At 39.4% G+C, this 15,066-nt stretch overlaps 1 protein-coding gene across 1 annotated transcript in view; it reads right to left on the bottom strand.

Moving 5' to 3' along the window:
* The window catches only part of BACH2 (BACH transcriptional regulator 2), a 267,192-nt gene that overhangs the window by 99,300 nt on the left and 152,826 nt on the right, over positions 1-15,066 (bottom strand). The gene's annotated exons all lie outside the window — the stretch shown is intronic.

Consider the following 15,066-nt stretch of genomic DNA (forward strand, 5'->3'; position numbering starts at 1 on the left):
ATGATCTATGAGGGAAGATCGAAAAAAATTGGGTTTGTTTAGTCTGGAGAAGAGACGACTGAGGGGAGACAGGATAACAATTTTCAAATATATAAAAGGTTGTTTCAAGGAGGAGGGAGAAAAATTGTTCTCTTTAACCTCTGAGGATAAGACAAGAAGCAATGGGCTTAAATTGCAGCAATGGCAGTTTAATTTGGACATCAGGAAAAACTTTCCTGTCAGAGTGATTAAGCACTGGAATAAATTGCTTAAAGAGGTTGTTGAATCTTCATCATTGTAGATTTGTAGACAAACACCTGACAGGAATGGTCTAGATAATACTTAGTCCTGCCTGGAGTGCAGGAAACTGGACTAGAAGACCTCTTGAGGTCCCTTCCAGTCCTACGACTCTATGATCCTATAGATAAATTGATGTACTGTGTTTGATAAGGGTGAGAACTCTACCTGCTTTAAACTATATAATGTAACTAAACTCTTGGTATTTGAAACTAAGAGCAGAGAACAACCAACCTTCTCTCCATTTCTGCCCAGAACCCACCTCAGTATGTACTGAACATAAAATGGCAGATTCATTATTTATATTTCTATAACATAAAAAACCAACTGCCAAAAACTAACTAACCCAAACTTCCTGCTAACCAAAAATGCCTTCAAACTTCCCAGAGAATTCATGTTTCCCTGAAACAAACTATAAAAAGTTTCAGCCCCAAAGTATTTTTAAGAGAAGGTTATAAGTAGGTACTGTAATGCCATACCATTTATATATCAAACATCCTCCCAATCTCAGTCTCCCAGGCCTCTTCTATCTCTTCACTCAAGTTCCTCTTCAATTGTCACTTCTACTGCGAAGCCTCACGTCCCCTCCTAATTTTTCTGTCTTCTAGATTGTAAACTTTGTTAGGCAGGCCTTGTCTTTATAGCATTATTTTAGCACCACATTGTTGGAGCGAAATAAATAATACAACTGGAAGGTAGAGGCTTACAATCAAATGATTAATGAAATCTTAACTACAGTATCACCAGTTCACCAATACATTTCCTACTCACCCCATATCTCTGCCTACCCTGTGCATATGAAATGGTGAAAAGGAAAAATTAGGAAATGCAACAGATGGACCCAAATCCTCTCTCCCTGAAAATCATCACCATCTAGCTCAGGCAAACATTTCAAATATTTTTGGATGTGCCAATAGCTTATTAATGACCAGGGAGGATCAAGAGGATTCCTTTAAAACTCCAGTATATAGATATTGTTTACAAAAGTCTATTCCTCTGGCTGAAAGATCTCTTCTTTTCCCTAAACTAAATCCAAAGAGAAAACTAATCTTCTCCTGATTTAGAGCTGACAGGTGGTACATGCATAATTAAAGATGACCTAACATAGAATGCTCTCATTTCTGGCATATAATCAGACACTTAAGCAAAGCAATTATCAGTAGGCAATCTTTTGTGTCAACAGAGATAGGGATGAAACATTTCTCTGGTCATGAAGATTTTGTAACGGTGCTGCGAACGCATTTGCAAATACTTTAACACCATTATAGATTAAATCTCAGTCATCTCTGAGAAAGATCTTCATCACTTCCAGGCAACTACAGTACCTTGCCTTACTTCAATGAAGGCTTACATTTGCAGAACAAGCACAGCAATCAGTGCTTGAGAAATGGTCCAAGACTTCAAAAATCTTTTCAGTGCTCTCCCATGCCATTTCCAAAGAACGGAGGTACCTTATATATACCCATTCCCCTTTCCCTGATTAAGTCTATGGCCTTACCACCTCCTACATTCCCTAGGCACTCCCTATCTCCTGCCCTTCTTCCAATCTGTTCTCATTGTCCTCTTCTGTAACTCTTGACTTTATGCGTCCTTCTGTGCTAGGCCTTATGCTTCAACAGACTGCCAACTGCCACGTGCCAAGAACCCTCGCTTTCTTACTTCAAAAAACCTCCTGAAAACCTATCTGTTCCATTAAGCAATCCAGCTGTAGTGACCACTAGAGAGACACTGCCTCACACTCTATTTTCCTTGCTTGTGACTCTCTAGGTTGTGGACTTCTCAGGCCGTGGAATTTGTTCACTATATGGCATGCTTTATCTACTGTTAAGTGCCTTGTGAAGGTCCTGTCCTATATAATCGTGCTACTAGGCCCTTATATAGCACATTTTCCTTTTGGCTCAAAATGCTCCTTTAAGGTTGGTGGGCATTATTATCCCCATTTTACAGATGGGGAAACGGATGCAGAGAGTAGTTAAGAACCTTGTGTGAGATCATACAGAAAGGCTGTGGTAGAACTGAGAGTAAAGGCCAGATCCCCTGTTTTATCAGTAGACAACACTGCCTCCTGAAGTAGTAATATCTCCCTTACAATCTGAAAAAGAGAAAATTTTACTTAAGCCTTTAATAATTTCCCCTCCAAACAATATTTTTTGTGGAATCCAGAAAGGGTGCCCGGAGAATGAATAAGCCATTTAAACAGATGGACATTCTAAAAAGGGTCTTCTTGGAGCGGAGTAAAATTAATTGAGAAGACGAAAGCCTAAGAGTGAGATGGTTTTCCAGATTTTGGGGAAGCCGGGATTGTGAGAAGCATTATAAACCACAATTAAAATACAGCCCTCCCACCCACTTTGTCCTACAAAAGAGCTGCTCTTGGGATATAAAATTACTTCAATATTGCAGTGAGAAAAGTGTTTTAAAAAGAGTGGCTTATGATAATGGATTTTCAAAGCAAAAGTAAAGCTGCTTTTCCTGAGAATAGGGCTTTATAGATGGGGAACTTCACAATGCCAGTGGTGTGCATTTTACTGCATTTCACAAGATTTCTCATTATTTAAATTCCTACGTACTTATGTCATACATGAATAAATGACCTTATTGTTTAGAACATGTCTTTATACGAACATCTCTGCTGTTAGGACTAGTGTTATTTTGCATTTTTTTCCTACCAAGTCAGAACAAAAGTTTCTTTTACTGCAGTTTTGGGAACTTCATGCAAATGTCAGTTTTTACACATCAATTGTCAGTATAACAACATATGATATATGTAAGAGTAACACTAATATTACGGGTTGACTTTTTAAAAAACGAATCAAAGCTTACAGACAAGTTTCTGTTAAGGCAAATTTCATGGTATGGCATTACCAAAAGTGTTTGTAATAAGATTACAGTATTGAACTGTTAGAGGGCTGAGTTCAATTAACTACAGACACTTTCTTCCACAGGCATATTTATTTATAAATCCTTTACACAAGATACAATAGCAGCAGCCTTTTTAAGAGAGGGAGGAAGGGAATGGAGCCATTTACAGAACAAAATAATTTAGTGTGAGATCCAAAGATGATTCAACATGCTCAATTTCTCTCAGGAAGTGAACATTTTCTTAAGTCAGAGGAATACTTGTTAGTCTCTTTCTTCTTAAGGCACACACCTTCACTTTAGTTCTCTCTCTACCCCACCCTCCGCAACAGTAGTATTTAGAGTCCAATCTCGTAGCCCTTACTCACCTTGAGGACTTCTGTGGGACTGCTCATGTGAGTAAGGGCTTCAGGATCAGCTCCAGAAAGAGGAAAACACCACAGCATACGTAGCTATGGAGGCAGGAACAAAGGATTTTAGAGAGAATGAAGGATGAGGATTGCTTTGCATAACAGAATGCAGAGACTACGTTGGGTATAAGCCACATTTTAAAATGTGGAAGGATTACTTCATGAGATTGAAATTGCATGATAGAAAAATGTTTTATTTGGAAGCGTACTTCTTATGGAGCTCTGCAAAAATACAAATATGTACAGTATCCAAAAATGGCAGCTTTCTGGAGCTAAATACCATATGTAAGGCATGTTAAAGTACAACATTTTTATAGACGTACAGAACAACACAGACTGCATGTCAGAGGTGCTGGAACAATTTTTATAGTGAGGATGCTGAGAGCCATTGAACCAAACTGTACACCCTGTGTATAATGGAAACCACTTCAAGCCCAGGGGTGCTGTAGCACCCCTCATACCCCTACTCCCAGCACCTATGCCGCATGTACAACTGTATACATCTATCCATGCAGATACAGAGATACACCTACACAAAGCAATACATATTAGCATAAAATAAAAAATGGAATTCAAATAAGACAAACACTCAGATTAGATGTACTTATGCTTTGCCCCCTCCCTCCCACCTGGATGAATTTTTAGGGCAGAATTCTGCTTTTCAGTCATAGCCATACAACCTCCAAAGAAGCCAATGGGAGTTACATGAATGCAAATGGGGAATTTGGTCCTTATTATTAGACGTGGTCAAATAATGCTTGACACATTTATTATACAAACTGTTTGTTGTTTGATTTGTTTTAAGTAATGCACTCACTTCTGCTTAATTGTGCCATGTTATAAATGACTCAGTGGGTGTTTTCATGCCATTTTAAAAAGTATATTATTAAACTTAAATGCTTATTCCTTTCTCTGTCATCCCCTTTCAAACTCGGTTCTTACAGATAGCCAAGTAATTTGGCAAAACTGAACTGCACTAATATTTACACAGCTTAAAACCATAATTACAGGTGAAGAATGACTAAAATAATATAGTAACAAATAGAAAACTGTTAGCTGAGTTGTGCTGTGTGGACACTATTCTGCTATTTGGGAGGCTAGCTTCACCTCAGAGGTAATGTGCGCATCAGAATGCTGGAGAGAAGCTGCTGAGTGTACTCCCACGTTACTGTTTACCGAGATACATTCAATGAGAGTTTTAATGAGCAGGCGAGTGGAAAAGATGTAATTAAGTAATACAAAACTTAACATTTTACTAGAAGACCCAAGTAGACTTCAGCGCCACAGAAAGTAGCTCTGTCAACTTATTCAAGAAATGGCATTTAGAGACAGTTTTGGAGAAAGTTTGGAAGTATGTTTTCTCAGCCTTGGGTAAGGCAATGAAACAGCAGCAGCTAGTAGACGTTTGTGCGGATATGGAGTTACCCAGCAAAAAGATTAGAGAGGGAAAGTAGCCTGTACAGTATACATTTGGATGGATGAAACCTTAGCATTTTTGCTGGACTGCCATCACGAAATAATCCATCCTGGTACTTGCACTATTAATCACCACAATATCTGAATGCCTAAAAACTAGAATGGAGAAATAAAAGCTCAGGCATTCCAATTCCTAGCATCTGAAACCATAGAATCCAGAGGGCCTCCCCCTTCCCCAAATAAAGACATTTTAAGAGACCACCACACCAATTTTGGGTCAGACTTTCAGAAGTGCGGGGAACTCACAATTCCCACCTAAGTTAATGGGAGCTGTGGATGTTCAGCACCTCTGAAAGTCAGATGTGTTATGCACTTATGCACTGTGTATTAAGGAAATATCCGGAAAATGTTATTGCCTCATCAATAAACTGTAATTAAAATTAAAAATATTAACAAAGAAGCAACTAAAGAGCTTTACACAATAAACCTCAGAAAAACACTTATTTTGAACCCTGCAGCCAGTTGTTCTGTAATATCTTCTGCTTTGTGCTGACAACCTTTTTTCCCTGCACTCATTCAGACACAATGCCTTCAGGTCTGTCTAAGTAATGTAATTTACTGGAGTGGAATTCCCTTGATACCTTCTGCAGCACTCAGTGACAGTATCATTTATACTCTACACTGTCATGCTATGACACTGATACATTGGCTTTCATCCCTCATTCACTGCAGAGTGTGCAATTTCACCTTCCATTGTGTCCTTTTGTAGAGTGCATGTACAAATTTACTCCATTCATCCCTAATTACAAACCTCTGCTGAAATACTCTCATTAGATTTATATTTCTCACTCCAAATGTCAATCTTATTTGAAAATTCCAATTTTCCTGAAGATTCATCCATTAGCAATAACCTCTAAAGCATTCCTTAACTGAATGCTTTAAAAGCAAAACCAACAGAGCAGAGATACATCATTATAGTAAATCTCCATTGCTAATGTTTTGCATTATTCAAGTAATGTAATAATGAGCACATGACTGGCCAATTCTATACTTCCAGCACATAAAAGGCGTGAGCTAATAATCAACTGTTAAGTCGGAGTCTGTTTATACTGTATCACTGGGTAGCATTTCTAAGCCTTTGCCATTCCGTATGGACGTGTGGGAAGGGCATCACAGCCTCAGTATGATCTGCCACCACCTCATTTTGCACCTTTTCACAGTAGCTCCAGGCCATGACAAGGTGCAACAAGGCAGGGATGGTTATATTAAGTAAATCTTTGCGTGCTAGAAGATCATTCTTGGGCATTTCAGCTTGGCTTGGCATGCTAGGAACTGAAGCACAAGTTTAATGAATTTATGAAAAATTATGCTTGAAAAAGTTCCTGATTGCAGGTGTGTTTGCCATGGGAAGGAAAGGGAGATTTAAATAGCAAGTCTTGCTGATTTCCAGATTAGATGACCTGCAGTACATCCTAACAGGTTACTGACCTCCAACGGAAGAACTCTACCACTTTCTCTGACAGTAATTTCAATTCAACTCCTTCACCTGCGACTGTTCAGTTTGGACAGTCTATACAACAAAATGTGGGCAAATTAAACAGGGAAGTGGTAAAACTAGAAAGGATCCTTCCTACTTCCTAGGAGAAAATACAGTATTATTACTTTTAAAAAAAATTAAGACAACTACATTGTTACTGATTCTTGTACAATGCATCCTACCTGCCATTACTAAAAATATCTGAGAGATATCCACAGAAAAGTAAATATTGTATCATGTTCATCGGAAAGCACTGAATCAAGTGAGAGAGTTCTCAGTGTATGATACAGACTCTCCTGGCATTTTCTTCAAAGCAATTAGATATGACCTCATCCATATCAGGCTTAGCAGCAGAAAGAAAACATTTCTACATCTGTATCAAATAGGGAGAATCCATAACAAAAAAGAGAACAAATGTTTCCCTGCTTGTCAGCATCTGGTCACCTACAGGATTAAGACACGTAGATAATTATAACAGATGTAACGTAATTCCCTGCAGAAAACACCACCACCACAGTAGCTAATTACTCCTGAAGTTTTGCCCATTCCCACCTCAAATATTTAAAACCTTGATTACGTCATCAACTCTCTTGCCTTTTGTACTGTATATCAGCCAGTGCTAGAACAGAAATATGCATTTAAATAAAAAGGCAGAAATGAGGAGATAAGTGTAGAATAATGACGACACACAACACAGTTCTGCTCCTGAGAGAAGGGTGAGGGTTTACATTGAGCTAATTTAATGGGATTTAATATTACATAGTAAAAACCCCCACCACAGACAGCATCAATAATCCATGGAACAACTGTGTGTGGCTCTAAGTGCTTGCACTATATCACATCCTCTTTACTTCACGGAGTTACATAGCTTCTTAAGTGAGAAAAGGCTATGAAGGAGAAGCTGGCTTCATAAAGAGGCAAACAATTCAGGAGCATCTTTACTCACCCATTTCAAGAATCATATCAAACTGAAAAGCTAAAAATACATAGACACACTCATTCTTTGGAAATGCCACAGCTACTTAATGAGTGAAACAGGGACAGCACCAGAGAAGGGACCATGAAGTTCTGAATTTCCCTGTAAATGCCAACAACATTTCTCTTTTGTGTTTTTCTTGGCCACAAGCTGACATGCTATTAATTAATGTGGCCACAATAGATTTAGCAACTCAATAAATGTACATTTTAACTAGTTTAGCAGACTCTAACAGCTGTGGCTACCTGGAAAAGCTACCAAGCCAGCAGTTACCCATGCTATTACTTTATAGTGCAAACAAAGGGGTTTTACATGCCAATGGTCAACATTAGGCATTCCTTTACTTGCTGTTCAGAAGGCTGGCAAAGAGCATTTATATCAAAAAGATTAAGTTATAGATCAACAGTTTAAGTTATACAATTGTACTCTTGGATGGCTGATTTTAAAAATCCGTGAGCACTTCACAGCTACTTTTTTTCAGATACAGCGAGAATTCTGCTTCCAAAATCCTTTCATCACCATCTCTTATCAGCCATACTTTGCTTTTTAGAATGAGAAAATGCTGATAGAGTATTACATGAAGACTAACAGTGTAAGTAACTTGTCTGTCTCTCTCTTATTTCAACAAAGACACATTTACAAGTACTCAAATGTAGAACTTACCAGACACAGGCAAAGCTGCATGCAAGCCAGTCATCAGAGCTAGCAGAATGATTCTGCTTGCTCTACAGATTCTGAATCGTCTGAGTCTTATTTTTAGTTGTACACAAAGGGCAATAAATGGAAAATCTTATTGTAACCACTGCTTTTTCTTGGCCACCCACACTTCCAACACCTACAGCGCAAGTATACAAATGCAAAAAACCCAGTACTGATGGCTCATCTTAACAAGGGATGCAAAGTAGCTAAAAACCTATTGCATATTTTTCCAGTTTATATTTATGGTTTCATTGTGCTATTTTAACAGCGAGGACACAGATTATAATGTAGATAAACTGCAATAGGACATAAATGGGGCTTTCATGCATTCATCTTCCATTCTTTGATCTTATTCACTGTCTGGCAAACAGGTCTCAAATTCAGGATGGCTAACCACTGACCAATTTTAAAGTCATTAATGAGGATGTAATCGGATAACAAAGGCACACTTCCTTTACTAGCTTTTTCAAACCAGTGATTTATAAAGGGGTTACTGATGGGCTTATCAGTGGGAAATTATCCTGATTATTTTACTTCAGGGAGTGGTAATTTTTTAAAAAAAAAATCCCTTTATACTCAGAATAGTAGTATTAGAAGAATGAGAGAGCCTGCTGTCAAGAATGATTTCATCATGCTTAAAAAATTCCACTTTACTTAAACTTGCTTTGCAAATTACTTTGTAATTTCATATGTGGCACAAATCATAACCTAGCAGTACACTGGTTCCATTCTCCAGTCTTCTCCATACCTGACATTTTTCTGTTTACCCTGCACACATTTGAACAGATACAAGTATGAGCATAATTATCACATGAAAACTTGCACAGGACTAACCCAAACTGACTGATTTGATCTGTTTAAATAAAGTAAAATAAAATAAAATAAAATAAAATAAAAAGACCACGCAGAGCAGACTGCAGAAGAGGATCAGTCAAGGAGGTTTGGGGATGTGGGAATGAAAGCTGGCAGTCCGTTTTCATTAACTACCTCACTTCTTGAAAATGCAAAGTATTATGGCTACTAAAGCATCAATTACAATATTCTTGCCCGAACTCTCTGCAAATCATAACAGGAAACGTGTGAAAGTATTATCTCAACAAAATAATATTAAGACACAAAGCGTCAACTCCAGAAAATGTGACTACCTAAGCTTTCTCATTAACAACCTACTGCACAAAACTGCCTGTCATCTTCTAGTAATTAACATGGAACCTAATGCACAGCCAGCTGCTCTGAACATACCGCAGTTTACACAATACTGTTGAAATCAGAGACATGCTTTTCTGGTGATTTTATGTCGTATGAACTTCTGTAATGTGTTGTAAAAGCACAGATATCTAAGTATTATGAAAAGTGGGTCATACGCCACTGAGTCTCAACCACACCACCCCCATGTCGGGCACTAGATGACTGTACACTGTGCTGCAAAAAGGGAGGGATGGATTTCAGCAGCAGTGAAAACAAAACTTTTATGTGGTGAGATGTATTTTAGTTTTTACTGGTTTAGGTTAGAGAAAGTTGATTTCACTGTCACCGTCTTTTAGTATTTTCTTAAAATAAATGACAAGCACTGGCAGGTATGATACTCTGTGGGATACTGGAGAGTTGGCAAAGGTAATGTCCCACCTATGGGGAAATGCTAGTTATCAGAGTCCCTGTGGTAAAATGAAGCTTTACCAGGGCTGAAGTGAGAGCTCTGACTCAGGCAGGCTGACACACAGACTTCCACCTGCAACACCACGGAGAAAAACTTCGTCACAACATCATTGCCACGTGAATAGAAAGTAAATAAATCAATGATATTTCGCACGTATGCAGCACTTCACACCTTGGAAGCGAGACATAAACATTAATTAATGGCAGACGGGGAAGAGGAGTCAAAATAATTCAACTTTGGTGTGTTGTATCATATCATACGAACACAGCTCTTCTCAAGCCTAGCAATTACCTCTAGAAAGAGTATAAACGATATTTGCCTTAATTTAATGGCTCCATAGTAGTACTTTTAACACAGTCATCAAATGAAAAGGGAGATGGCTGTTTCTTCCAACTATCCTGCCATATTTTCAACAGTGAAGCTGTTCCAACCAGCATTGTACCAGGGGTTTTTGGTTCACTCCCTCTCCACATTCTATTTTAGAAGATGTTCTCACACATGGATGCCTATGTACTTTATACTTTAATGTATAATTGCTGCCTGGTGGGTGTACACTTAATATTTTCCAGATTATATTATGGAATAGGACATATTTGCTGCAAATTTATGTAATTTTTCTAAACAAAAACAAATATATAGCCAACATTTCCAGCTTTATCAGAATGGCTAGCTAGTGACCTGCTGGTTCCTGTATCACTGCTGTGTAACGGACAAGCTGTAGGGAAAAGCAGTGGAAAAAGCCCTTCTGTCTTAAGAAAGGCTCTCAACACTGACATCTGCTTCTAACCTTAATCCTCAAATCATCCCCACCCCCAAAAAGGAAGTTAATAAAATCTAACAAATGAATAAATAAATAAATAAATAAATAAATAAACTCTTACCTCTCCCCCCACCGAGCAGAGTTTTGACCCCAAAAAGGCAGCTATACCAGAGACTCCATGGAATCCACTAGGGACTTTCCTAATGATTTTCTGTGGAAGGTGTTCAGATACTGGTGATGGGCAACAGTATAAAACGGAGGGCGAGAGCGAGTGAGAGTACAGTACTCTCCTTCAGACAAGACTGCCCATGAAAGTAAGCCATAGCTCTCATTCACACACTGAGTGTTACTTACATGCAAGTCAGATGTGCACTTTTGAAGAAGTGAGCCTGATGCATAGGGTGTAGAGGTGGTAGGGGAAGATTTGCAGTGGGAGGCCGACCCAGACCATGGCCTGACCACTTTTAAGCATGCAGGTAGAAAATAGCGTTGCCACCTGGCTGGTTTTTGACTGGCCTGGACAGTTTTTCTACTCTCTTGCTGGTCAACAGATGCAATTTGCCAGGTTTTTTTGCTGCATGCATGAGCAGTGATCTTGTATGTAGTGCCCGGACATATTATGGCTAGGAGCGCACCATGGCTGATACCTGGGTCCCCCTCACCCGCCAGCTCCTCTCAGCACTGGGAAACAGCAAGACCTGTCACCCAAAGGTAAGACTCACCAGGAGAGAGAGGTAAATTAAGGAGGGGGCAAGGAGGCAAGGGCTTCTGGAAGGGGATGGTGCCTGAGAGGGGAAGAGGATGATGAGGTGGGGGATAAGGGCTTCAAATCTATGCCTGCCCCTCATCCCTCTCCTCCACACACTTTAAATGGTGCTCTGAAGCCCCTGGCCTGATGTGAATATAATAGTTCTACAGTCATGTAAAATACAAGCACTGAAGGAGAGGATTTTTTCCCCATGAAATATTTCATGGTATATGTGGCACATCTGAAATTAGAATCTGGTCCTGGATGCTCAGTGGCACAAAGACCACATCTCTTCTTACCTACTATCATGACAGTTGAGATCAGCTGGGCTGCTCTTGATAACAGTACAGAGAGGATATGAATGTCTACCACCCAAGCGTTCCAATGGTTGAGTTGTCACCTTTGGAAATCTGATTTCCCTGTTGGTCCAACGAAGCATGTGTTTTTTGACCTACAGATAGACATTAAAGCCTATCTGTTTTCTCATTATTTGGGTGATGGTAGGCGTGTGACAGACATTTAATCATCAAATGGCGCATTTCAAATTTTTAAATTAATTTACATCTGCCCACAGACTGCTGATGGGCGGGTTTTAGAAACCTAAAAATTAGATTTTAAAAAAATACTTTATTTAAGAGAACTCTTATTACCTACATATTATAGAAATGAGTTTCTATTTGATTTTGTTTAGCTCAAACCCTTTAAGAGTCTTACTGAACTGTCGAGACAAGAATTTGCATACGTAGTATAAATTCAGGCAGTCCATTATTCCTCAGAATGCCATTGCTTGGTATGTTATTTTTGCTTCTTTTAAAAAGAAATAATGAAAAATCAAAACAAAAAAAATTTAAACTTAGCATTTAAATTGCAGCTCAGAATGCAGCATAGTTCCATGGTGATGTCAACAGGACAGCTGCGTAGCCACATCCTAACAATGCAATTCCAGTAGCATCTGATCAAAGCCCTTTTATGTTATACATTTGTTTTGTGCCATTAGATAGCGCAATGCAACAAAGTATGAGCTGTTTAGGGATGAAAACAGCCCTTCCCAACCTCCACCACTGTATGTAGGTTTGTGAATGATGGTGTGACATTAATCAATCAACTAAACCTTGGACTCTGCATCAGAATCTACCAGTGTGGATCCAGATGCAAGTTTGAGCATAAGCCAGTAACCAGTTGCTTTATGACATTGCAATTAGCCATACTCCTTGGGACGGCCTGTGCCTTCTTCCAAGTTTTGCATGGTCATGAGCACATCACTGGCCATAAAAAAATATGAAAGGATTTTACAACATTTTTCAAATCCATGTCCCCTTTTTCAAGTTACGTTTGTGCTCTAACACTGCTACACTGTCAGAATGGACAATACTGATTAATCATGGAACAGGCAGCAGCGTTATAAGCATTCCTGTGTACCTCAGCTATGACCAGGGGATGAAAGAGTTTTTCAGTTATGTCCATTCAGGCCTGACTGCTCTTTTAAATCTGCCACTTAAGGTGCCATTTTTAAGTTAATTTCTCTGTCATGGATTTGCAGTATTGCTAACCATGAGCATTCAACAATCATGAGCAAGGCCCCAAAAGTTTAAGAAATTTAAAAATAACAAAATCTGGGTTCTTTCTGTTTGCCTTGCGGCTTTTAAGCCTCCAGTATTCAAGTTTACAAGGTTTTTCCCTGCAGCCATAAGGGCTAGAAGCGTACTTTTTTTAAAAAATGAAAGCTGAGATGCTCACCGTCACATGCTCCAAGTATGGGGGCTTTATGAAAAACACCAAATATTGCGAGACTTGTAACAGAATTGCAAAAGTCTGCAAGTAGTTTGCATCCACTAGAAAATGAACAGAAGTCACACCTCATGTCACACAGGCCACTCAGCATCTCTCTGATGATAATGACTTTCATTCACTACCAGCCTGGGCTAAAATTCTGTGACTTACCTAGAGGTAAATGCTCTATTTATCGACCCTTTCAGCCAGCCAGCATCTTCTTTCATTTTCCTAATTCTGTGATTTTTTTTTTGTACAATCATTTATGTTGACCAACCACTCTCCTTCTAGATCTTGGGATACACTGACAAACACGTATTATGTGTCTCTCTACACACCAACTCACCTCCCACACTTCTCTTTTTTACAATAATAGTTACATATTTGAAAATTTTCTTTTGACAACGGATAGTTTTTTAAGAGTGCTGCCGTAGGAAAGTATTCAGCTGTATTTACACGTTTCACTGACATAAGCAGGTTAAGTTTCAGTTTTTCCTGGTTCCAATGACTCCTGTGATAGCCTGTTTTTATTAAAACTATACTATACTCTTGGTCCCTTAGGGAGATTTTTTGCAGATATCCCCATCTCCCCATGAGTATGGTAAAATTCGTACTTGTGCCTTTAGCTTACTTTATACCTAGTATGTTGAAACATTCAATGCCATAACAGCATGAATACTGCCAAGATCAGAGTAAGATTTAAAGTCTCCTGATGGGGACACGAGTAGCGCGGATGGCAGATGTCCTTATACAGACTACAGCAACTCCCAGACCTTGGGCCAGTATGACTTTTCATTCCATGGATTCCCTTAAGGTTTTTATGGTAGAGTTATTTGACCAGCTGCTAGTTGTCACATGTTTGTGCAGAGAGGAGTGTGGATCATAAGCAATGCAAGATCCAGTCTTATCAAAAGGGAGCTGCATTGTTGCTCCCAAAAGTGAGAATGGGCAAAAGTGGGGAGCATCTTAACAAGTATGAAAGACCCCAAAATGTCTTCAGTTGATTACTAAAGTGGACTATGTATTTTATTAGCTATTATAGTTCTTCATTTTCCCTTTTTATTCATTAGTACAAGATTCTAATGCATAATTGATGTGGGGCATTATTAAAAAATACGAAGATCAGATGCACAAATTTGTCTCTATGGGCGGGTGTGCGCCTTTCCTCAAATTGCACTAAAACACAGCCCAAAAACAAAACACACACCTTTCCCTGACATTTGGTTTTATCAACAAAGAAATTAACAGGATACAGTTCAACTCCAGCCTTCTCCCAAGCGCGGCTTGGGACCGCTCCGCCCACATTTTATACGCTGCCTCCTGGGTCAGGGCAGCAGCACTCCACAGCCCACTTCCTCCACCTGGGGAGCCTTCCCTGCAGAGTTTCAGCCCCTATCTCCAGGGCAGAACACTGATCCCTGCTTGATCTGGTCTACTGGGGGTTTGTCCACCTCATTACCATCTACAGCAATCAACAGTAAACAACACAATTATATTCTCTGTGTGCACGCTCATTGCTGATGTACAACTTCTACCATTGTTACATCACGAGCATACAGCAGGGGAAGGAGTATGGTCCAGCAATTAGAGGTGGGACTGGGATTCAGGGCTCCTGGGTTCTATTCCTGCCCAATTCTGCCACTGACTTGTATGATTTTTTGTGTTAGATACTACAGAAAAACCTAATCTTTGGCAAACCACTTAACTAGTCTCTGCCCCATTGAGATCCTCACACGGAAGGGGCTGAGTAAGTGAGAAGAAGTGGGAGCTGCAACAGAGATAAGAAGAGGCTTAAGCTATAAAGGCACTGTGTTAGCACTCTCCATTGGTCAACAAAACAATGAGAACAGAAGGCGAGAAAGAAGGAGAGCGAAGCATGGGAGGGAAAACTGTGGTTTCACCAAGCAGAAGCTAGGGAACACCGACAATACTACCATGCAAAGACTCCATCTGAATCA

The sequence above is a fragment of the Natator depressus genome, chromosome 3 (genome assembly GCF_965152275.1).
Source record: "Natator depressus isolate rNatDep1 chromosome 3, rNatDep2.hap1, whole genome shotgun sequence".
Lineage (NCBI taxonomy): Eukaryota > Metazoa > Chordata > Testudines > Cheloniidae > Natator > Natator depressus.